This window comes from Sorex araneus, chromosome 5, assembly GCF_027595985.1.
Source record: "Sorex araneus isolate mSorAra2 chromosome 5, mSorAra2.pri, whole genome shotgun sequence".
NCBI lineage: Eukaryota > Metazoa > Chordata > Mammalia > Eulipotyphla > Soricidae > Sorex > Sorex araneus.
The window spans coordinates 97,172,554-97,197,757 of record NC_073306.1 but is presented as its reverse complement, the minus strand read 5'-3'; the positions used below and the strand labels follow the sequence as shown (position 1 = coordinate 97,197,757).

Genomic DNA, 25,204 nt, shown 5'->3' with positions numbered 1-25,204 from the left:
GCAAGGAAAACACCCTACCCTTTGTGCTATCACTCCAGCCCCCAAAACCTTTGGGAATTTGAATGCCTTTCACTGTCTCAACAAAACTGACTATTTAATAATGATAATGTTAATTTTTACAATGAAAAGTATTGATCAAGCAATGGGAGCTCATAAGCCTTGATGTATATCTCCAAGGCTCAGAAGCCCGGGGCTCTGCTCTTTCTGGCTCAATGACCTTTTATCTCCCCAGAATCAGCAGGGACAGAGCTGAGATTCATGCAGGAGCTCACTATACAGGCTGTCGGCCCTCCCCCTCTCCCCTCATTATCCCCACAGCTGTTTCTGCATCTGTAAAATGGAGATAGGAACAGTCTCTGGGTGCTGGGGAACTCACCTGGATGTCAATTCTCATCCCCGTCTAGTGATGCAGGCATTGTGAGGCTTGGGGTGACAACAGATGCTAATGTCAGAGGACCCAATTCCTGCCAGAAGGGCAGGAGGTACCTGCCTGCTCTGAGCACTGGGAATTTGGGATCCCTATTTTGATTACACTTGAAGTACAGCAAAGAGAAGAAGAAAAAGAAAATACAACAAATATAAGGAAAAGGAAAGTATGTAGTTCGAGCTGCTACAATGGGCAGGCAGGGTCAGGCGCTTTAGAGTTTATTTCATAAAGTTTCCGCACTCCCCATAGCCCCCCAAGCTGGTGAGGTTGGCATTACTACACTTGTTATGCAGATAAGAAAATCCAGTGTTAGAAAAGTCACGTGACATTTTTGCACATTATATTTCAAAGGCCACCTAGACATATATCTACAAGTTCACGCTTTCATCCATTACTTCTCTGTTTTGTTTTTGGACCACACTCAGAGGTGCTCAGTGGTTTCTCTGGGCGGTGCTGGGATCAAACCTAAGTCTCTGGTGATCAGAGCATGCACACTGGCCCTGGTGCTATTTTCCTGGCCAACCTGTGGTTGCTGTTTTCACCCATGATGTGAAAAAAGTGTCAGACACTGACTGTCCTCTCCGTTTGGGAAACTGAGTTTGATAAAGTCAGTTCCCAGCTCAGTGGGGGAGAGGGTATCTGCATCAGTCACTGAGGGAGGGTCACGCAGGAGGGTCTGCGGAGCTGAGTCCTGCAGGACAGTGGGCTCTCTGGGGAGGACGTGGGTGGGGCAAGGCATGGGGAGGAATGTCCAGTGCATGCACCTGGGCGCCTCACATTACAGGTGCCTTGGGAAATTGGCACTTGTTTGCCCTGAGGGCTGCCTGGGTGAGCAGCGGGCAACAAGGTTAATGAGGCAGGTCACAGGGGGTTCGGGAGGTCCTGTTGGGTCATGATGAAAAGCCAGAATTTAATTCTGCAGGCACCATGGGAGACATTTAATGGGCTCTAAGCAGGGTGGCAGCAGAATCAAACTGTGCTTGAGAAATTAAAAAAGTGGAAACTGGACTGGAAGATGAATGAGACAGGAAGTCCGAAAGCTATCTGAAGACGATGGTGATAATCCTGGGGAGAAATGACAAAGGGTGTAACTGAAAAGGGGCGGAGCGGGGCTGAGTGCAGAGCACGTGTGTCCAGGCCTAGCACCCGGGAGGCTCTGAGTGTGGTACCTGCTTCACTCAGCACCACTGGGCACTGCCAGGCCCAAGCAGTGAGCAGCAAGCACAGAGCTGCCAGGCGACACTGCTGGGACCATCCCACTGGGGTGACCCCTGTTCCTGGCCATGGAGAAAGAAGGTGGTCGGGCTTGAGAGGAATGACAGAGTCCTGGGGCCTGCTGAGGACTGGAATTGGGGTGTGTGTGTGTGGGAGAACCAGTGGGGCTAAAGGTGATTTGAGCCTTGTGTGGTGATGTGATGACTTGTGTGGGGAGCAGGACAGGATGTTATAGAGGTGTACTGCTCCCCAGATCAGGGCATAGTGAGCATGGGTCAGACGAATGGAGCGTATGGTAGTGTGGACGGACGGCCGGACTCGGGAGAGACACAGCCTTCCCTCGACTCCAAGGGCCACCTGCTTATGAGGTAAGAAGGTCCATTCGTCAGACCCAGAAAACCAACCTTGGGGGACAGTGGTCTGTGTCCTGCAAGGCTTCTATCTTCCAGGCTGGAAAGGGTCCTGGTGTGGGAGAGACCATGGTGAAGACTACTTAAACCTCTTCCCATTGCTTTCTCATTTGTATTTGCTTGTTCTGGTAAAATATAAATCCTGCCAACAAGCTAAAGCCCAGCTATCTGACTTGATCAGGGCTCAAGGAAGTCCCAGAAACAAAGACGAACACTTGGGCAACTCCACTGCACCCAGTTATGCTTTCAAATGGCTGGACAGTGTTTGCCCAGCTCTGCATGCTGCTGGACTCCAAACACCCCTGGAGATGCTGGATTCGCCCCCTTGGAGAGTCGCTGTCACCACAGAAAGCATCTCACAGCAACTTCTGGCTCAGCAAGGCCAAGAAACTGACCCAACAGAATGAGTAATGGCAGCCGTGGCCTTGCCCTGATAGAAGGATCTGCTGGGAGAGAACACAGCCCTTCTAAGGAGGAATGGAATAGCCAGCACATCTCTCTCGGGGTGTCTGCAGGTGGGATCGGCCCAGGGGAGGACAAAGTCCAAGTGATAGGGTCAAAGTGCAGAGGAGGGATGCCAGAGGAATCCACTGAAGTGATTGGTCCTTCCTGATCTCACCCACCTGAAGGTATTCAATCAGAATAGAGCATGGGAAGAATCAGAGGGAGGCCCAGCAGCAGCTCCTTTTTACCACCTTCCCCAAACTGAGCAGACAGCGTGGCAGCCATCTTCACCCAACCATGTGCACGGGCTCAGCCAGAAAAACAAAGAAAGCTGAGGGGACAAGAGCCACTGGGCCAAGGGCCTGGATAGGCAGTTCCAGTGCCTCAGCCACAGATGACAGAACTCCAGAAACAGACTAGGAGCAGCCACAAACTGGGAGGGACAGTACCAGGGAGAGACCAGCAAGGACTCCGAGGAATAGAACTGGTTAGGACACAGCCAGGAACTAGCATAAGGCAGGACATAGAACCTCCAGGGTCCCAAACTACCTTGCTAAGGCTGTTAAATAAATGAATCACTGTAACATCATTAGCATCTGGAGCTCAGAATGCCACTCAAAGACCACTGAGGAACAAAGCATTCTATTCTTGCAGTCACCACAGGAGATAAGCGCAGAGTGAGGAGCTGGTCCCACACAGGCGAGCCACAACCTGGGCCATAGGTAGATACGGGGTGGTGGAAGTAGAAGACAGAGGAAGTGAGGTGCCATCAGTCTAAGTGACAGTCAACAATATGGCCTTCAAGTGGCCGTGGTCCTGAACTCTCAGGCCTCTCCGTTAGGGGCAGCCAAACACTGCTCAGATTTGATGCTATTACACTCATCAGGTACCTCATTAGAGTTACAGAATTCGAACCACATGAGTCAGACACACAGAGGAACTTCCTGACACCGTCATTCAAAGAACCACCAGTCTCGCCTTTCCAACATGCAAGCCAAACCACGGGATGCTGGTCATCCTGAAAGTGTCACGAGAACTTAAAAGGGAAGCAAAGGAGTTGGGGAGAGAGCCGGTCTCCAGCTACATTTAAGTGATGGAGCCAGTATAAAGCATTTGCCTCGAATGTATGAGGCCCTGGGTTTGATCCCTGGCACCACATACACAGTAAAATGAAACAAAATGACTCCTAAATAATGACAAAAGAGTCAGGGCTACACCTGGAGTGATCCAGTTTGGATTTCATCTCTGCTAAAGGGGCAACTTAAGGTGTGATTACAAATCATTATCTTAAAAAAAACACACAGCATTTGCATGTTAAAAAGGAAAAAGAACACAACAATGATGGAAACTAAAGAATCTTTCTATTTTTTTTTTCTGGCAGCATGAACTATTCCAATTATGTTGTTATTATTCAAAAACTATTTTGGACTCTGGTCGACTTTTCTTAAGAAACACTTATTTGTATGTTTCAATGATTTTTTTTGTTTTTTTTCCCTGTGGGTGTAAATTATTTTTGAAATAAAATATTTTTTACCTTTTTATTTAAATTTTAATAGGCTATGTTTTTGTTTTCAGTCTTTATTTTTTTTGGTCCAGAAAAAAAATTGAAAACAATGGAGAGAATACCATTTTAGTTTTTTCATTGTTTGTATTTTTTTATTGCTTCTTCTTTTAAACACACACACACACACACACACACACACACACACACACAGAGAAACTGAACAGAGCTATTTTGGACTGGAAATAAGTTGTGGCTCTCATGCATTAAAGCTGACTTTTCTATTTAGTTCCTAAGTCGGCTCTAATGGCCATTTGCTGAGACGCTTTCTGCCCTGGCCAGGCTGCCAGTGCACTGCATTAAGCATGCAGCCTCCCAGGAAAGCCCGCTTCAAAGGCTGGGCAACACTTTACACACAAATCATGGGAAGATCAATTTTAAAATCCTTATTGCTTAAAAATCCCGGCACCGCCACTTTCTCACTGGTGTGGTCCTGGATAAATGAACAGACTCCCTGTGTTCTGGGTCTTCAGTTATTGAATGAGCTCGGGCTGGGGAAAACGGCTCAGCAGCATAGTACAGACCCTGCATGAATTAGTTGTTGGGTGCCATGCTTGGCATACATACAGAAAGGATTGTGGTATTGTTTGTTTTGGGCCCATACTTGGTGGTGCTCAGGACCGCCAGGTGACTTCTGGCGCTGCTTAGGGGACTGAAATACCATGAATCAAACCGGATTGTCTGTATGCAGGCCAAGTGCCTCCTCCCCTGTACAAGCTCTCAGACACCCTCCTGTTCTTTTTTTTTTTGCAGTGCTAGGAATGGAAGCCAGGGCCTCACACAAGCCAGGCAGGTTCTCTGCTGCTGCACCATATCCCTGATACCCAAAGAGGGAATGCAAAGAAAAGGGATGGTAAGTAATCACTGCAAGTAAGTTGAGAGAGTGAAAAGTGCTTAGAACAAAACCAGCACTCAGCAGGCATGTGGCTCCCGGATTCCAGCTCCCGGCTCCCTGACTGGACCTGCCACAGTCCTCAGGCACATTCCCTGCAGGAAGCTCTGGGGTGGGCTGGGCTGCATGGTCCAGAATGTCGCCAGGAAGGTGTTCTACAGGTGAGTGCTGCTCACACTGGAACCAACTCTGTCCTCATGTTCCAGGGTCATGCCTTGGAAATAACTCCCCTTAGATGGGTTTTCAAGGTCAACTTACATGGGATATATAAACATTCATGTCAACATCTGAAGTTGTATATCATCTCAATGGCAGGTCAGAACTGGGGGAGACCATGGGGTTGGATGGGAACTTCCAGCGCATCCCACACCCTCGGGGAACCCCTTTCTGCACCATTCCATGCCAGGGAGTTTCAGGGCTCATGGGGGCCTGTGCTCTCAAAGGAAACTCTTCTTGCTAGCTTAGCTGGAAGATCTTGTACAAAGACTGGGGACTTAATTCCCTCTGTCTGGGCAAAAGGCTTTAACAACTCTAGGATCAGATTTGCTGGTGGTGCAAGCATTGCATAGCCTTGATGAAGGGGAATAGGAGAATTCTGGAAATTTTGTGGGGACGTTTGAAGAAGCCCCACCTCTGAAATCAGCAACAGGTGCAGCATTGACTGAGACACTGTTCTAGCACTCAGGCTGTGGTGTCAGAGACACCTCTGTTCCCAGCCTGGCTGCTATGGACATGCTACGTTACACTGAAGAAGCTGCTTTCGCCACACTGAGTGTTTGCATGTCACTCATCTGTCTAAAGGGATGACACCCCCACACCGCTTCACTGGGCCATTACAAGATCCCAAGTAAATCAGGCCCATAAAGCACTTCCACACAGGAGTCTGGCACACAAAGCTATTGACAATTGGTCTGTGACTAAAGTTTTAAGTAGTGGCAGACACAAAAAGTTGAACACACTCTATTTAGCACAGTTACCCTGCTAAAGATTTTCTGCTTATTAAACAGGGCATTAATCCTGGGAGGCATCATTGCCCTTTGATAGATGAAGAGCCTGAGGCCAGGGCGTTTGGATATGTCATTAATATGAAGTGGGGTGCCTTGATTCCAAAGCCCTGCGCCAGGCTCCCTGACAGAAGCCACTGACATCAGCCCTCAGGCTGCTCCTGTGGGGCATGCCCAGGAGAACCCTTCCTTCCCCCTTTCCTGATTATAATATTGAAATGTCTGGTTAACAGCTAGTTCCCAAGACATGGACACCACAAGCTGTTGGAACTAATGCATAGATATAGAATGTGTCCAGCCTTCCTGCCCCAGCCTGGAGGACCCCTAGGAATTGTGGGTGTGACTTTCTCCTCACCTTCCCCAGATTTGTCCAGCATCCCACACTGGACTTTTGGTAATAGTATCAAGTCACCCCTCCCACCCCACCTCATCCTTGGCCTCACCTAGTGCCATGAGCGCACTGGGGCTAGGGTTTCAGGACAGACACCAGCTCACATATTATCCCCAGGATCCTACATCCCCGGCTCACAACCCACACAGAAAAAAGAAGCAAAGAGGAAAAGAGATCTGTAGACTATGGACCGAACACGATGGCCACTTAATACCTCTACTGCAAACCACAACACCCAAAGGAGAGAGAGAGCAAAAAGGAATGCCTGCCACAGAGGCGGGGTGGGGTGGGGGGAGGGATGCTGGAACCATTGGTGGTGGAAAATGGACACTTGATGGAGGGATGGGCACTCAACCATTGTATGACTGAAACGCAAGCACAAAAATTTGTAAGTCTGTAATTATACCTCACAGTGATTCACTAATTAAAAAAAAAAAAAGAGGAAAAGGGAACCAAAGAAAGGAGGGAAATTGTCCAGCCGTCAGATGGCACAGATAAGACTACAGTTCAATTTTGTTTTTTAGTCAAATCCTCTTTTGCTGTTGCTTTTTTTTTTTTTTTTTGCTTTTTGGGTCACACCTGGCGATGCACAGGGGTTACTCCTGGCTCTGCACTCAGGAATTACCCCTGGCCGTGCTCAGGGGACCATATGGGATGCTGGGATTTGAACCCGGGTCAGCTGCGTGCAAGGCAAACGCCCTACCCGCTGTGCTATCTCTCCAGCCCCTGTTGAGGCTTTTTGTTTGTTTTTTGGTGGGCCCAGGATCGAACCCAAGTTCTTCTATATGCAAGACCCATGCTCTAGCGCTATGTTGCAACCCTGTTTAGTCGAACCTTGCCGGGAACTGCTCCCAGAGCACGCTCCACTCTCTCACCCTGGCAGTGCCCTGTCTGCAGGCTCCTGTGCACACGATATGGGCTGCAACATACAGTGAGCAGAAGCAGGAAGCTCAGCTGCAGGTACTGGCTGGCTATGTGTGTGCTCAGCTCCCCACGAAGCCTAGAAGGACATAGTGTCAGACTCCTATGGAGGGGGAACATAGAGTCATGGACATTCCCAGCAGCCAGGGAGAGGAGCACCGAGAGCTGGGATTCTCCTCGGGGAAAGCCTGCAGCACCCCTGGAAGAATGAACACACACATGCAGAGAGAACCCCAAATACAGTGCTTGATAAACTGTCAAGGCCAACTGTGTTGTATGTTCTAGGGACAAGAAACAAGCCAAGCCCTGGCCTAGGTGCTTTCTCTGTGTGGGCTCCGAGAGGCCCCTGGAGCCCAGGAGGCACACGAGACGGTCACTCCCACTTCGAGATGAGAGCACTGAGGCACATGAGGGGCCACTGGTTATGCCGGAGACTCACTGGCTACTGCTACTCCAGCACTTTCCACTCTGGGCGCTGAGCTGGACTCAGCTATTTCCCTAAAGACTGGCTTTCATTATCTGCCGCACAGGCAGGGGAAGAGTTGGAATGGCGGGGGCGGGGGGAGGGAGGGTGATACAGGGGATTTTGGTGGTGGAAAATGTGCACTGGTGAAGGGATGGGTGACTGATCATTGTATGACCCAAACTCAGATATGAAAGCTTTGTAACTGTATCTCACGATGAAATCAATTAAAAGGTGTGTGTGCGTGAGTGGGGGGGGAGGGGGGAAAGACTTGTTTTCAAAGGAGACTAGAAGACAGGGGAATGGAGAAAGGCATTAAAAAATAATGAGGGGCTTCCCCTAGAGTGGCTGGGGGCCCAGGACAACTCCTGGTGATACTCAGGGAGCTACACGGAGCTTGGGAAAGAAGTTGGAGTTCACATTGCCAGGGATGTGCTCCACCACTTGAGCTACCCCTGAAACCATTTTAATCTGTTTATCATTTTTTTCTGAAGAAGTCTTTTCTCTAACGATTTGTACTGGTGATGATGGCCTGACTGAAGGCCAGCCCAGGCCTCAGACAAAGTGCCCTGCTGCTTTTGACTTCCTGTTCTGGTGACTGAAGCCCTACAAGTGCTTCTTAGCTCAAGCCGTAAGCTCTGGAGCATTCTGGGTTTTTTTAGTGAGGTGGCTGGTTTGAGCCACACTCAAGTCTTACTCTAGCTCTGTGCTCAGGGATCACTCCTGGTGGGGCCGTGGGGCCGATATAGGGTTCCAGTGATCAAATAGGGACTTGATGCAAGGTCTTACTCAGTGTATTATCTCCATGGCCCTCTTTGCAGGCATTCTGGAGCCACCTCCTTACTCTGCGGGGGACTGGTTGCATCAGTGTCCCCCTCCCAACCTCTGAGAAATGGCCTCTCTGGACTCCGGGTTCCATTAGCTCCTCCCTTTGGCTCTCCCATCCCAGACATGGATGCTGCAGACCACCTGAATATATTCCCCTTGAGCTGGTCCAGCTGACAGTTGTATACAAACCCTCTTAATTAAGTCTCCCCTGCTGGAAATCCCTAGGGGGTGTCATTCTATCTTTTTTGGGAGGGCTACATCTTGTGATTCTCACAGGTTACTCCTGGCTCTGGTGGGCCTCAGGGGACCATATAGGATGCTGGGGATAAAACCTGGGTAGGCCTCACTAAGACAAGTGCCCTTCCCACTGTGCTATTGCTCTGGTGCCAGGGGGCATCTTTCCACCTGAAGGACTTTTCTCTGTCGTACTTGAACCCCCTAACTTTTTCCCAGAGCATGTTCTCTTAGTCACCAGTGACCTGTGGCAGACTGGATCCCAAAGTCACATACTCTCCCAGAAGTTAAATTCCTGTCTCACAAATAAGCACTAACAACATCCTCTAAGCCCCCAGATATGGGCTTCTCAGTGACTATTCCAACTCTGGGGTCCTGGCCATGGGCCCTGCGCTCAGTAGACACTGAACTGTCCATCTGACATTAAAACTCCTTTCATTCCAGGGCTGGGCACTGGGGTCATCTGCTAGAGTGAGACTGAGCCCAACTTCCGGGAACAGATGGTCACTTTGTCACAGAAGGAAATGAATGGGGATGATAAAGGTGGGTGGTTGTCATGAGCAGGCTGGCTGGCATCAGTCCCATTTTGAAGACTGAGGCATCAACCATTCAAAGAGGGTTTGGAGAGCTTCAAACTCGGGTACCTGGGCGAGAGAGCTTGGAAACTGAGGACACATGGCAGAATGGATCAAATCCACTAAGCGCCATGTCAAGCACTATTTTGTGGGCTTTCTTAGCGGGGGGTGAGGGGGAGAGGAAGGCCAAGGCCAAGCAGCTGTGGAGACCAGTCTGCGTGGCACCAAGTCACTCTGCTCTAAGATGCAGCACGGGGTGGCATCGAGTGGAGAAAAACACACAAGGAAGAAAGAGGGGGTACCCTTCTGTCAGCCAGGCAGTCGCCACCCTTCAAGTGATTCATTCACTCGGCCCTCCTTGCCCTGGTGCGCTTGAACAGGGAAGGGAGAGATGAATCAGAGGCAGATCCTGTCTCACAGAGGTGGGAAGAGGAAAGGGCAGACTCCATCCAGAGCCACCGGGACTGAGAGCGGGAAGCAGGAGCAGGCAGGAGAGGCAGGGGAAGCTCTCAGCCAGTGAGAGCAGAGGGGCCGGGAGGAGTCTGGGACAAAGGCTGAGATTATTTTATTAAAGGGCTGAGTGTCCACTTTGCTCTGGGAGCACTAGGGAGAACTGAGGGTCTTGAAGCAGAACAGGCTATGAGAGAAAATGCTTTTCCAGAAGAGGATTCTAGAAAGAGTCTAAATGCGCTATGGTCAAGGTACCTGTAAAGAATGAACCAAAGTAGGTGAGACCCTTGCCTTTCATGCCACCACCGACCCAGGCCTAAGGCCCTGCATCACAGATGGTTCCCTGATTACGGCCAGGAGTGATCCCTGAGCACAGCACCAGGAGTAAACCCTGAGAATGGCTCAGTGTGTTCCCCGAAATAATCAACCCAAAACTCTGAGTGTCAAGGCAGTGACAGGATGCTGCAGGAGTGACTCGAAGGAGAGGCAGAGAAAACATGGACAATGAAACAGGGCAAGGTGGACTGGTAATTGGCAGGACTTGGACAGAGGAGGGGGGGAGTCACGCTTGGGTGGCAGAGGGACAAATATGTCACAGTGAAATGGGGCGCATTAAGAAAGGATCAGGAGAAGGGATGCAGCTGTGAGGTGGACTCGGGACAGGCTGCATTTGAGGGATGTTCTGGGAGAAAAGGCTTCATGTCCAGTGTGTGGCGACAGACAACAGTGTGGCATTTGGGAGAGAAGCTAGAGACAGAAAATTAATTTGAGAGCCATCTGCCTTCCCCAAGGCTGGCAGATGAAACTCTGAAATTGAGTACAATTTCCTAAGGAAAAGAATTGGGAAAGAGCCAAGGAGTAGTTCTTGGATTAAACTCAAAGTTTAGGAAGGAAAGGAGCAAAGGCACGAGGGTCGGGAGACAGAACCAGAGAGAAGGTGGCTGAGGAGGGAGGGGAGTTGGGGATGAGGAAACGGAGCATGGAACAGGAGGCAAAGGGCACGTCCCAGGACAGGCCTCTTGGGGGAGGCTGGGAAGCGGCCGTGATCAGAAAGGGGACTTCCACGGAGGCTGGTCTGGCAGGAAGTGTGGCCAAGGGTGGGAGCTCTAGGTTAAACACACTTGGCGTTTCCTCCTTCAGGAATATCAATAAATGTACTCAAGAGCTAGGCGCTCTGCTCTGAAGGAATTTATTTGATTTTGTTTAATGGAATATTTCCTGAGGTTATCCAAGCCTTTGCCCCGTTTTCCTTTCCTCTGTCACAGTGCTCTGAGAAGGCTCTCCTGTAAAGGAAGAGGCAAAAGCTCAGGCCTGGGGGTGCTGCTCCTCCTCCGAGAGGGAGGAGGGTCATGCCCCTGTGACCTCCGGGGAGCTTAACCTGAGGGTGTGCTAGAAGAAACGGGGTTGGGACACAAAGGGAACAAGGGAGCAAGGACTCTGTGGCAGATAATAAATCAACAACACAGAGCGCTTCAAGCTGATGCTCTTGGAAAAGGGACAGTCACTGATGGTACTTTGGGTTCTCTTATTTGTCCCCACTGAATATGTTCCCCAGCTCCCAGGAGATACTCCGGTGTTTCAGAGTCATTGGGTAATTCAGAATCTCCCCTCCCCTCCTCTCCCCTCCTCTCTTTCCCTGACTTCCCCTCCCCTCCCCTCCCCTCCTCTCCCCTCCCCTCCTCTCCCCTCCTCTCCCCTCCCCTCCCCTCCTCTCCCCTCCCCTCCTCTCCCCTCCTCTCCCCTCCTCTCTTTCCCTGACTTCCCCTCTCTCCCTCCCTCCCTCCCTCCCTCCCTCCCTCCCTCCCTCCCTCCCTCCCTCTCTCCCTCCTTTCGTCCATTCCTTCCTCTCTCCCATCCTCCCTCCTCCCATCCTCCCTCCTCCCCCCGCCCCCACACCCTCCTAGCTTCCTTTCCGTTCTATTTTGTTCCTGCCTCTGACTCTTTGGACTTGACATTGTACTTGCAGTTCCTGGAGTCTGAAGATTAGTTTCCCCTCTAGCCTCTGGCTCCTCTCTTCCTCCCATTGGTTTATCTGTGGGTGTGGGCGGGGCCTTGGCCTGCAGTGCTAGGGACTACTTCCAGTCTGGTGCTGGGGACCATGCGGTGCTGGGGACGGAAGTGGGGCTCTGGCGTGATGAGCATGCATTCCCGCCCTCTGAGCCATTTCCTCGCCTGCCTGCCTCCTGTCGTTCTTTGGTTCCCTGTCCCCCATGGAGCTTCGGGTAAATGTTGATCTAGTCCTGGCCCATCCACCCCCGACATGCTCCCCTCCCGGGGAACAGCTTCTACCTTCAGGTAGGACTATGTGCTTGGGGGGGGGGTGAGAAGTGGGAGTGGAGCTAAGGATGAGGGCACACAGAGACAATGGAGTTGGGGCCACAAACAGAGCAGGCCCCAGGCCTGGGAGCTTAGAGGCGAGACATGTCAAGATGTGGCATATGGCAGGAATGGCGGAATGGCTGTGTGAAGGCCTCCAAAGGGTCTTAAATCTGTGGCCCTAGTTGGGGCCAGCAGGTGACAGGCAGAGGACAGTCTGGCTTGGAAATTCTCCTTTATGAGTGAGAGACCATGTGTTTGGGCCAGATCCACTCTGGGTAAGGCAGCGCTGCTCTCTCCAGGCTGGGAGTATATTTCCGTGAGCAGCCCTAGCCCCGTCCAGAGACTCACACGGCCCAGGACATCTGGCTGGAGAGGGTCTTGGGGAAGCAGATGCTTCTTATAGACTGGTGCTGGGCACTTAACATGCCTTCTCTTTCCCAGCTGCTAAATGCCCATTTCCAAGTTATTGAAATTCACTGGAAAGTGTGGTTAATATGTGAATATAGACGAGACCCCTAAGTCGCTTGGCAGCCTCTGATACTTAAGATTCATGAAATATTTGGCACAAGCCGGGGAGAACAGAGAATAACTGGACGATGTGGGGGGGTGGGCTGGGTGGGAGGGGAGTCTGGTAATGAGTCTGAGTGCAGCCAGCACACAGTGATGGTGTGTGGACCACACCCTGGGCACACAGTCGGCAGGAATGTCAAATCCCTCGAGATGCGCCCCACAGCTCTCATGTCCACAAAGCTCCCAAGCAACTGCTGCCTTAGCTTTGTGCGTGCACAGCTGGTCGGCTCCTTCCCATACTGGTGCAAGCAAGACATAATGAGGAAGGCAAATGACTCTTCCAGATGAACCACATCTACACAGCGCCTGCAGATTCAGAGGCCAACCATGATGGACCACTGTTCTGAGTTGATCACCCCACTGCTCTCCCCCCAGCTCAGACTGATGAGGGGGGCCTGCATGCTGTGGCCAGGCATCAGAGAACAGACACATCTGAGGGGGCTCTTCTTTCGAAAGTCACCTTGAGGCTGAGCTATTGCCTTGCTTCAGATACTTCTGGAAGATTATTTTTTCTTTTGGTGGTGGCAGAGAGTAGGGAGGGGAGAAACTGCCTTTGGAGGTTCTGGGCCCTTCTTTCAAGTGCCTGTCTTCTGGGGCTGGAGCAATAGTACAATAGGTGGGGCATTTGCCTTGCACAATGGCTGACCTGGGTTGGATCCCCAGCACCTATATGGTCCTCTGAGCATGGCCAGGAGTAATTCCTGAATGCAGTGCCAGGGGTAGTCCCTGAGCATTGCTGGGTGTGGCCCCCAAACAAAAATAAATAAACAAATAAATTAAGTACCTATCTTCATTGGGAGGGCTGGATTGATAATCAGTGACAGCATCTTAGAGCCATGCAGGGTGAGTTGGTCTCTGGGCTCTTACTCACAGAGATTTGCTCTCCCACCTCCTTCTTTGGATTTGTTTGATTTGATTTCCAAGAAAATGAGTTAAGAAGGACTGTGCATTGTGGGAATTGTCTAAGCAACGGGTGAGCTCATTTGTGCTCACTGAACAAAACGAGGAGGAGAAAACAACCCACTCCCAGCATTCCCCGCCCCCTCCACCACCACTCAGGGTGTGCACCCCTTTCTCCCGAGCACAGAGATGTCACCTGCATCCAGTGCTGGCCACACAGGCACCACCAAGTGTCACAAGCTCTCAGGGCTTCTCGCTGCACACTGCTAAAGCTTTAGTGCCTACTTCCAGGCCAGCTCCCCGCACACCCAAGCACATCCGCATCCACAAGCCAGGGCCTGGAGACTCAAATTCATGGCAACACCAACACCCAGGGCGGCCAAGAGGAGCAGAGAATTCCTGAAGGGACATGCAACGCAAGCTCAGGGGGACACTGGTCTATAGGAAGGGCATTGAAGATGTCAAGGAGTTGGCAAGGGCTCCCAGGAGTGGCCCCTGCAGTGCAACACTTAGGGAAGATCAGTACCCCAGTTGGATTTAGAAACTCTGCAGTATTGGTTTTTTGGAAAAAGAACATCAAAAATATTTTGACTGTTTTGTTTTGTTTTGGGGGGTTTGGCACCACATTCACCTGTGTGAATGACTGACTTACTCCTGGCTGAGTGCTCAGGGTTCACTCCTGGTAGTACTCAGGGAATGACCTGAGGTGGGCTGTGCACAAGCAAGTGCTTTAACCTCAGTCCTATCACTCCAGCCCTCACCACAAGTTTTGTTGTGCTCAGAGGGAAGCTGTGCAGGAAGCGAGGCCCACTGCTGCGACACTGAGATTCGGCTAAGCCTCCTGGCACTGAATCACCCGGGAGCTGCCCTGGGTCCATGATCAGATCTCTGGGGAGGCAGGAGAGTCCTCCCTGAGAACCTGTTCAGTTTTCCTAAATCATCCTCTTCCCTCTCAAATAGGAGCTATTAGATGCCTCTCCCACTCTATGCAATAACAGTGAGATTCCCAAGAAGAATTTGAGGGGGGGTGTGGGGGGAAGATTCTAGGAGAATTCTTCTTGGAAGCCGGAGCTCTCAATTCTTTCCAGGGGCCACAGTCTCTGCGGCTGCTGGCTCTGGAGTTTTCCTGCCATGGCGGGGAGGTGAGTTCTGGGGCTGCTCCCAGTGTCCTCTCCTGCAGCAAGCTGTCAGCCGGCTCCCACAACCTCCAAAGCTCCATTTCCCTGGACACAGAGGCTCCGGATGCAAAGAAACTAGAATTCCATTCTTTTCTCTAAGGAAAACCATTAGACCTGCACTTAGCAACCACCAGGAGGGTATTTTTAGCTCCCTGGCAGAAGTGTAATGTACAAAATGTAATAATCTTGGCCTTGAAGTTCCTCACAGCCCCATTCAACACGAAATTGTGGCTGATGGATGTTCGTGAAGAGAGCAGAAAAACAGGGTGAGTGAGCTTGTTGGCTGTTTGCCTTCTCTGGTCAGGATGTAAAGTACAGCCGGAGGAAATTCACCACTCAGTCAGCGGGGACATGAGCCCCTGGGACAGTCTGGTCTTAGGTCAAGTGGACAACCCAGGACCATGTCCACTAAGTTGGCATTTCTCTGTACCCCAACAGTGGGATCCCGTACCCTGACTTGCACAGTGCCCTTGGCCTTCCTTCACCTCTCTTGACCCCAGATTCAACACTTTATAAGTGATGCTTCTCAGCCAGGACAATCAAGAACTCCAAGGGCCACTGTATGGAATGATCGAAGACAAGCCCCAGGAACGGGCAGCAGCCCAGAACAATCCACCTAGGCATCTGGGCAAACCTTTGACTGCCAGCAACAATGCTGGAGGTGGGGAAAGGATGGGACACCCCTTTCCTGGGCTCTCCTTGCACAAATTTCAGTTCCCACCATGCAAACCCAGCTATGTCTGGAGTTCTAGGATGCTTCCACACCTGTGCTTCCAGGCCACCTGCTCGACCTTCCGCTGGCTTTAATTCCAGCCTGAGGAAAACAAAACAGGAGTGGCTACTGGGCGCCAAGATGGTCAAAGGACTTATGCTGAGGCCAGAGAGAGGGAATCCAGGGGTTAGTAATTGTTTCCAGGGAGACCTGGAGTGTGGAGAGAGGAAAACTTTACTCTCCCCCTTCTGATAATGCTCTTCCAGAAGCAGATGAACCAAGAAGTGGGGAGGAGGAGCAAAGGGAGGTTTGCAGGGAAAAAGGGAAGGGGTGGGTGGAGTTGAGTCACAGGCTTGACTCTCTGAAGTCATGCCTGGCTCACAGCACCCTGCCATCTTTCTTTCTGTCTCCTGGAGTGGCTCCACCCCCATGAGGGCCCACTGAGTCGCATCCTCATCCCTTCACTCACTCATTCATCCCAGTGCACATCGGAGGGTAGTCCCTGAGTGCCAGCCACTGTGCTAGGCTTAGAAGCTAGTAGAGTATCATTGACATCTGGTGGAATTGGGCAGAGGTTTCTCTCAGTCTTAAATTTGCCCATCTCCAAAAAGCTTGAAATCCCATCGAACCAGGGTCTGCCCCCCTTTAACCCCTGCACTTTCAGACCTCTGTGCTCTGAGTTTGGGGAGGTGGTAGGAGGCGGGTAGCTCATTCCCCCAGTGCAATCAGATTCATAAGGAAGGCCCAACACAGAGTCCAGGGACTGTGGTGCTGGGAGGGCAGGGGAGGGAGTGGGGAACAATGAGGAAGAAAAGGATAAAATTCTATTTTGTGTATTAACAACACAATTGGAGCCATTTTTCCAGTTACCCAAACCAGGAGTAATCACGACAACGACTGACCTTACAAATTATTCCCAGACCAACAAAGATCATGGCTAGTGGCCCTCAGCCACAGACGCAGCATGAGGACAGAGGGAGAGAGTTCTTGACCTTCTCTTTGGACTAAGCTCATGTTCCTGAGATCGCATCGTTTGGCTTGAGAGGGAGCCAGTCTAGGACTTGAAAAATTATCTGTGGCTATTCCACTAGGAGAACACAGAAACTTCAAATCCCAGGAAGCAAAAGGAGACTGGCTAATAGGCAACAAAAATAGCCAGGGGCTGGAGTGATAGCACAGCGAGTAGGGCATTTGCCTTGTACGTGGCCGACCCAGGTTCGATTCCCAGCATCCCATTTGGTCCCCTGAGCACCGCCAGGAGTAGTTCCTGAATGCATGAGCCAGGAGTGATCCCTGTGCATCGCCAGGTGTGACCCCAAAAGCAAAAAAAATAGCCAACATATTTTTGGGGAAAGGGGCTCCCTTCCACGCCTGGGTGGCAGGTGCTGGGGGTCTCAGAGCCACACCTGCTGGTGCTCAGAGGCCTCTGGCATTGTACCTGGTGATGTTCAGGGGACCATAAAGTGCTGGGGATCAAGCTAGGGTCAGCAGCATGCAAGGCACACAACTTAACCTCTCTGGAGAGCTATCTCTCCAGTCCCAGTAATAGCTAACATGTATTGGAGTCCTACTATGTGCTGGGGGTATTAAAAAGCAACGCAAACACATTCATTTAATCTTCACAAAAGCACCTCTTTTAAGTATGAAGGTCATATTCTCACCTTCTCAGATGAGGAAACTGAGGCACAGAAAGCATAAGCTACATGCCCAAGGTCACCCAACTGATTGGTGGAGGACGAGGGATGGCTGGGACAAAGCCCCAGCCTGAGTCCAAGTGCGATATCACCCCTGGGTTTCTGGAAGAAGCTGGTACTTCACTCATCTGGCTTCTTGCTACTGCCAACTTTTAGACGAGCAGGCAGAGAAACATGCACATGAAACTCTTCCTGTCTTTGCTGAATCCCATTTCCCAGAGTGTGAAATGAGCTTCCCTCCTGCCAGCCACAATATGGCCTTATAATGCCTAATAAGACAAGAGGCTTCTAGTCAGCACCAGCTCAGCGGCCAAGTGCAGGGATGCCAGCAGACTCTACTTCCAGCCTGGCCAGTGCTGAGCTCGAGGTTCAATGGGACTGACAAAGCAGAACCTGTGCGGGTCACTTCTCCCCACCCCTGGCTTTTGACTCTAAATCCGTAATACAATGCGGTCGGAGAGGAAAGACAGGCAGTAAGGTGTGGACAGAGGTTCTCTGGAGGTCATGCACAGCTGTCTGCAGAAGATGACAGATGGGGGAGACAGCAGAAAGGGCAGCCTCATTAGCAGAGCTAATGGGATGCTCAAAGCAAGCCTCCGCCCCTGCCTCCCCAGTAACAGCTGTGGAAGGGAGCAGGCAGGGAGTCAGAAAGCAGAGTGGGCTGCAGGCACGCAGGACACCTGAAAGGTCCATTTCAGAGGGCAACTTGCTGGGCAACCAGGAGGGGACAGGGAGTTTGGGTGGCGTGTCTCTGGATGTGGCCATGAGACCCAGCCAGGAAAAAGGTGGTCGCAGAGGAGATTAACAGGAGTGTAGCAGGTTGTCCTCCCTAAGGTGAGCGGTCCTTGTGCAGTGAGCTGGAGGTGGGAAGAGAGCAAGGCAGCTCCTGCCTGGCCGCTGGGACTGGGACGGAGCTAACCGGAGGCATTTGTTCCTCCTGAACTTATAGCCAGGGCTCTGTGGGGACTTGGTGCAGCCTGGGACAGAAACGACACATCGTTCTCCACCTTACAACTATAGATTCTGGGATTTCTCAGCCTCTGTATAACTGCGTGAGTCGATTCTTTGTACTGTACATCTCTTTCTTTTTTTTTTTTTTCTTTTTGGGTCACACCTGGCGATGCACAGGGGTCACTCCTGACTCTGCACTCAGGAATTACTCCTGGCGCTGCTCAGGGGACCATATGGGATGCTGGGAATCGAACCCGGGTTGGCCGCGTGCAAGGCAAACGCCTTACCCGCTGTGCTATCACTCCAGCCCCCATGTACTGTACATCTCTTATTGGTTTGGTTTCTCTGGAGAACCTGAACTAATACAAGCACCATAAATTTTCATCCATGTGGATGTGGCTTGGAACTGGCTGGGCTGGGTTTTCGTATGCTCCCCGAAGCTGTGTGTCAATGCATCTACAGTCTTGTTGCTTGGCTTCCAGAGATTGCCCTAATGGCACCCGAGAAGCAGCCTTGAGCAGGAAACTCAGCACGAAGGCACTTCCTGAGCCAAATATTCCTCGATATGGCCTGCTTGGCGCAAAGTTTGAAATTAAAGTCCATGTGCAGAAACCTGCACTCTCTGCCATCTAGCATCGTGGCTGCTACAGAGCTGAAAAGAACCATCTGGTGTGAAAGATCGAACATGCTTCACTTCAGCCTTGCAGAGAACTTGCCGAGGTGTTCTGATGCCAGTAGAGTCGGGGGAAGATGGTGGGATTCAAATGAACTTTTAACCAGCTTCCTGCGGGCAGGGAGGGAGGGCGGGCTCTCACCCAGACATGTGGTCACTGTGGCACCATGACAAGCTTCTTGCTCACCGAGCACTCTGATTCTGAGGGGGGTTGACATTTCTGCAATGCAAGCTTGAGGAGAGAAACCCAGGGTCAGGCCAGCGAGGATGCGTGAGGGTCAGCATGAGTACGAGATTGAACTGGCTGAATCAATCTGCACCTGACACCTGCTAAGAGATCTGGAGCAAGTTATTTTAGCTTTTTGGACCTCAGTCTTCCCGTCTGAAAGGGTCCTGAGTAGAGTAGAAACCAGTCTTGGAGGTGCTAAGAGGATAAATGAATGAACCCATATGTCTACATAAGTATCAATACTTTTACACATATGCATAGCTACACTGCAAACTAGTCAAGAATGGGATGATGGCAGCAGCATATAGGTTTTAGCTTCCAATATAAAGTACTCAATTGGTAGAGCAGTTGGACTGGAGCAATATCACAGCAGGTAGGGCATTTGCCTTGCACACAGCCGACCCAGGTTCGAGTCCTCCGTCCCTCTTGGAGAGCCTGGCAAGCTACCGAGAGTATCCCACCCTCATGGCAGAGCCTGGCAAGCTACCTATAGTGTATTTAATATGCCAAAAACAGTAACAATAAGTCTCACAATGGAGATGTTACTGGTGCCTGCTCAAGCAAATTGATGAACAACGGGACGACAGTGACAGTGACAGTAGAGCAGTTTACCCTATTTGGCAGTCCCTAGAATGCCTTATTGCTTGGTAGGCTAAGAATCCTGCAGGAATCTAGAAAGAGGTTAGCTATGCTGGTCTCAGACATCACCCATGGCAGGATCCCAGCTCACCCTGGACTCAGCAGAGTCTAGGAGCTCTGAAGAAGTGATCTTCATCCTCTAGGACCTACAAATTGGACCATGGAAACTTACTTCCTCTCCCTGGTTACGGAAATTAGCAACCAGGAGCTGGAGTGATAGTACAGTGGGTAGGTCGTTTGCCTGCCATGCAGCAGGGTTTGATCCATGGCATCCCAAATGGTCCCCTGAGCCAGGAGTGACCTCTGAGTGTAGAGCCAGGATTAATCACTTAACACCACTGGATGTGACACCAAACATCACCTGCACACTGTCCCCCCCACCAACTGCCAGAAAAAGAAAAAAAATTTGCAACCAACTCCCATGGTAGGGGGTGAGGGGAGAGCAATTGACAACATGGGCTTTGCCAGCGGGGGAAGGAGGTACCCAGATACCCAGTGCTCTCAGAGTCAGTGGCAAAAGGCCCGCAGCCTCGGGTTCACCTTATTGGGTCTCACGTGGCTGATGCAGCGATTCCTCTGGGGCACGCAAGAAAAGGAGAGCTGTGAATGGCAACACATCAAGTTTGAAAGTTTCCTGCTGGGACTTCTTTGGAGCACCATATAAATACGGTGCCGAAGTACAATGTCTTAAGTAATAAAGGAGGAGGAGGGAAAAAAATAATCCTGGGAGAAATCAACTTATGGTTCATTTAAACCTTATTGAAATTTCAACTGTGGAAACATTTAAATATCATAGTTACTGCCGTGTGTCTTCGCGGCTGCTACTCCCGGGCGGATGTTTCCTTTCACATTTGGTTGGGGAGCAGAACAATAAAGCTGCTTGGAAATTGCTTTCCCACTGCTAGGTAATTACAATAGGTTTTGATTCCAAATGTAAAGAACGAACCATTATTTTTTTAATAAAAGGAGCTAGCTCTTGGTCGGTGCCTGCCTCTTGCTCCCCAGCCTCCCTCTGTTCTGGCCCTCCGCTGCCACCTTCTCGGCCATGTTCCACAGTGCTGTTCATTGGTTCCGGCCTCTCCCCTCAGTGGTGACTGGAAGCAGCTCTTGTTTGAGAATACTGTCAGCTCCTGAGCCCGGGAGCTGTGGCCTGTCCCTGTTTAGATTTAGGGACCAGCCCCTCTAGGTCTCTGTCAAGAACATTAAATATTTAGCCAGACTCTATCCAACTACCAAACACTTCATCAAATACTTTCCTGCCCAGAGTGACACGTTTCCCCTGTTCCGTCTTTCCTCCCTTCCCGTTTCTCTAATCTCAGCAATCCCTGGGGATTAAGGTGGCATTTGTCAGGCTGTCTGCGCAGGGTGTAACAGCCCTGGCTCTCCCTCCAGACAGGGTGGAGCCATGGTATCATTTGGGCTCTCAGATGCTTCCCGAGTTGGACTAGACCTGCCAGCTGCATGGCTTCAAGCCCTCCCCTTCCACCCCTCAGTCCCCCATTTCTGTGGTCACAGATGTGTTCTTTCCCTCCTGATCAGCTCCCCGCCCAACTCTGGGCTGGACACACAATGTTCACTGTCACCAGGAGGGAGGAACCACAGCAGCAGCCTCTATACTCCATCTGATGTGTGTGTGTGTGTGTGTGTGTGTGTGTGTGTGTGTGTTTTGGCATTCTGTAGCTCTGCGGCCCTCCCCCTCTCTGGGCCTCAGATCCCCTTTCTGTAGATGGAGGGAGGAGGGCTCCATAGCTGCAACCCTTCCAACTCTCACACCCCGTGACTTGCCATTCCAATAATATCCCACGATAATATCACAATAATAATAGCATCCATTGTGCTCTGTGGCCTCTGGCTTGGGTTTATTCATGATCACGTCCTTCCTGGCCACAGGCCTCTGTGGCTGGAGCCTGCCCCTAAAGCAGGCTGTGGATTCCCGTGCCTCTCTCTGAGGGGACAGCAGGGGGGTGGCGCTGGCGCTGGGAAGGGGGCTGCTGGGGGCTGCCTTTCGGGTCTCAGCTCCAGCTCTGGGGCTTTGTTCCTTGTTCCAGCTTGGCCTCTGGCCTTGAGGCGAGGCTGGCTGTCTCCATCTGTCTCACAGGGTGCCATTATCCACACCGCCCAATTCAGGAGCCTCAGTGAGGACTGAAAAAACTCTCGTTTGGAGACAAAGCTAGACCACCAATGGGAAGTGAATCTGGGTGTCTCGAGTAAATACAGAAGGACTTCCTGGCATCACACCCACGAGGCTAGGCCTCCTGCCCCGGAGTATGGGTGCCTGGAGGGGGTGTCCATGGGCTTTGGGGGTTGAGGGGATTGACCCTGCTGCCCATTGCCCTGGCTGAGCCCCTGGGCAGGAACCCGCAGCCGAGTGCAGGGCCAAGCAGGTGCCTCAAGCTCTGGCCCACTGGGGTTGGGGTGCGCTGGGTGGGAGCGTGCGGGGGGGGGGGCATCCCAGGTGGTGTCCGGGCTGTGACAGGCTGCAAGCAGCCCTGAGGCCAGTTCTGAGGTGTGGTTAGTGAGGGGGTGGGGGGCTGCAGGAGAGCAGCGGCTGTGCTGGGGGCGGACAAAGGGAGAAGACAAAGATTATTTTAAACCTGTATTAATCATGGCTCCAAACAGGGACTGGGGGTGGGAGCCGCAGCTGTCACAGGGAGGCTGGGAGGAGGGTGGAAGAGAGTCCAACCGGGAGGGACCCAAAAACTCCACTCCCCTCCCTGGCCTGGGCCCGTCCCAGATGTGAGTGGCGGGGGATGAGGGAGGACTGGTTGGGGGAAGGTGTGTGCACTCTTGCGGGTGGGCTCCAGGGGCCAGAGTGAAGAACGGTCAAAACTAAGCTGCTGCCTGGCCTTTGGGGGCCCACTGGTCTCCTGCTGGTGGTGCTCTCCTTGCTGGACTGCCCTGGATGCTGGTGTCCAGGTCGAGCCGGCAACAGCTAGGACTCAAAGCTGCTAATGATTTCCCTGGACCTGTACAACCTGGTCTCTTCCTGGACCTATTATGCATGACCCTAGCAAGAAACTCAAGACCTCCTTCACTAACAGGTCTAATGATCTTGAGGCATCAAGCATGGGCACTAAGCTAAGTGCTCTCAGAGGCATTTCACTGGATACCACAGAGGGGGAAAGGGGCTTAGAGAAGTCTGATAACTTGACCAGGTCTTGTGTCTGATCCCCAGAGTGTCGGTCTTTAACTTCCTGGTGAGGCCTACCAGCATCCTTAACTCCTGCTTGACTGGCCCCACCCCCTACACACACATTAGGAGTCTTTTTGGAGCTCTGTGCCTTCCTGCACACATGCCCATCGGCCTCATTCCTCAGGGGCTTTGCTCCCAGGCCACCTGTCTCAGGAAGTCTCCCAGGGTGAAAGGCAATAGTGGACAAGCATTAATTCAAGATTTCCTGCTGTCTCTGCAGATCATACTGTCTTCATGTTAGAGGGGAAAAGACAGAGGCTTAAAGAAGTGCAGCAAAGCATCTGTGTTTAGACAGTTCCTGAGTGACGGAGGAGGGAGCCTGAGCCAGGCCTTCCAGTGATTCTGCAGTCAGTGTTCTCCAGACACTCTCTCTCTACTGCCTCAACGAGTCTTCCTTCTTCTGTCCTTTGCTTGGGGCTTTATTTAGTGCGTATCAGATTCTGCACCAGGATAGAACACTCCATAATAACTGTGATGTTGACTTCTTACTCTTTGCACGAGGCATTTCAGAGGCTTAGTCTCATTGTCATTTCACAACCAGGAGACAGGAGAGGCTACCTCCATCCTCAGAGCTGAGATAAGGAACCCTCTGAGCACCAATGACTATGCCGAGCAGCCGCCATCTCTGAAGGACTCAGTGGCAGATCTGTCCTGGTGCCACACATCCTCTATTGGCTACTGCTTCAGAGATCTTCAAAAGCTGTGTCCACGCCTTAGTCATCCCACAATAAAGGGTCCTGAGAGTATGTCGGGTGCTCCCATGGGAACTCAGAGACTATGGGGCTGGGAGGCCTGTCCCCCTGTATTCCTGGGGAACATGTGTCAAGCCTCTCTTGGACCCCAACAGCTCCTTCCTTAAGGCCTCGGCTCAGTTCTCTCTAGACTGTGTGCTCCACAGAGAGGTGGGAACTTTCCCCCCATCTGACAAGGTTTATGAGATCATCAACTGCAGATACTGACACGTACAAGGTGGGAAATGGGCGCATAGAAAGAATGAAAGATACACCCCATGCCTGATCGCTGCTGCCGAGATCCAGATTCTCTGCCTTTATCTCTGCCAAGAAACTTCAGCACACTTAATTATTCAATGAGCTATTTGACAGATTGTGTACCTTCACTGAGAAGAGGGAAGAAGGCAGGGAAGGACCTGCTTAGTTGGGCCCACTGCTGGTAGAACACTGGGCACTGCCATGTGGGGCTTCATGGGAAAACAGAAGCTTGAGTAGGGCGGTGGGGCTCTACACATTTCTTTCTTTTCTCAGATTTTTGGCCATACTCAGAAGGATATGTGCTCAGAAATCACTGCTAGCAGGCACAGGGGGACCATATGGGGTGCCGGTGATTGAACTCAGGTCAGTCATGTGCCAGGCAGGCACCGTACCTGTGTACTATCTCTCTGATCACTGGGCTCCTGACATTTCTACCAACAACTTGGATGCAGACATTGATGACACTTACAAAGGTCTGGAAACTATGTGAAATGAATGGCTGAAAACTCAAAGGGATCTCAGATATTGCCAGGCTTCCATCTACATGGTAATTCAGGTGAGATATAAGAACCAAAATGGAAATTGGCTGGTATCTACAGAGAGAAATTTAAGAAGGAAGCACAGGGACTAGGAACACAATCATCCCCATGGGGAGAGAGAGAAGATTAGGGATGGGGGGCCATAGGTTAATCCGCCCTTTCTCCCTCCAGCCCTCCCCTCCTTCTTTTCTTCCCTTTCTTTCTTAATTATTATTATTATACTTTTGATTTAGGCGCCGTGGTTTACAATGTGCTTTCATGCGTAACACAACCCACCAACTACTCCCTCCCTTAGACTGTCCATTTCCCTGCACTACTGTCCCAGTGTCTCCCCCTCCCCATCCAGTTCCCCCTTACCTCACCTGTGGTAACTTCCTACTGAAGACCAGTTCTCTGTTTCTGTTGCCTGTGGGCAATTGTTATATCCCTACTTTGTTTCTTTATACCCTGCATGAGTACTTCTGTGTCTCTCTCTCTCCTTCAGACTAACTTCATGCGGCATGATGCTCTCTAGATCCATCCATGAAGCAGAAAATTGCATAATTTCATCTTTTCTTATGCTGATTAGTATTTCATTGTGTACATGTATCATAGTTTCTTAATCTATTTTTTAATCCAAATGTCCTGTTATTGGACATTGGTTGTTTCCAGATTATGGCAACTGTGAATAGTGGTGAAATGAACAGGAGTGTAGATGTCTTTTCTTAATTTTTTTGGGGGGTCCTTTGGGTAGATGTCAAGAAGTGGAATTTCTGAGTCATGGCTCAAATCTTAGTATTTTGAGGTGTGTTCATATTTTGAGG

General features: G+C 51.0%; 1 protein-coding gene across 4 annotated transcripts in view; it reads right to left on the bottom strand.

Moving 5' to 3' along the window:
- Positions 1 to 25,204, bottom strand: part of KCND3 (potassium voltage-gated channel subfamily D member 3) — a 219,241-nt gene that overhangs the window by 94,322 nt on the left and 99,715 nt on the right. The gene's annotated exons all lie outside the window — the stretch shown is intronic.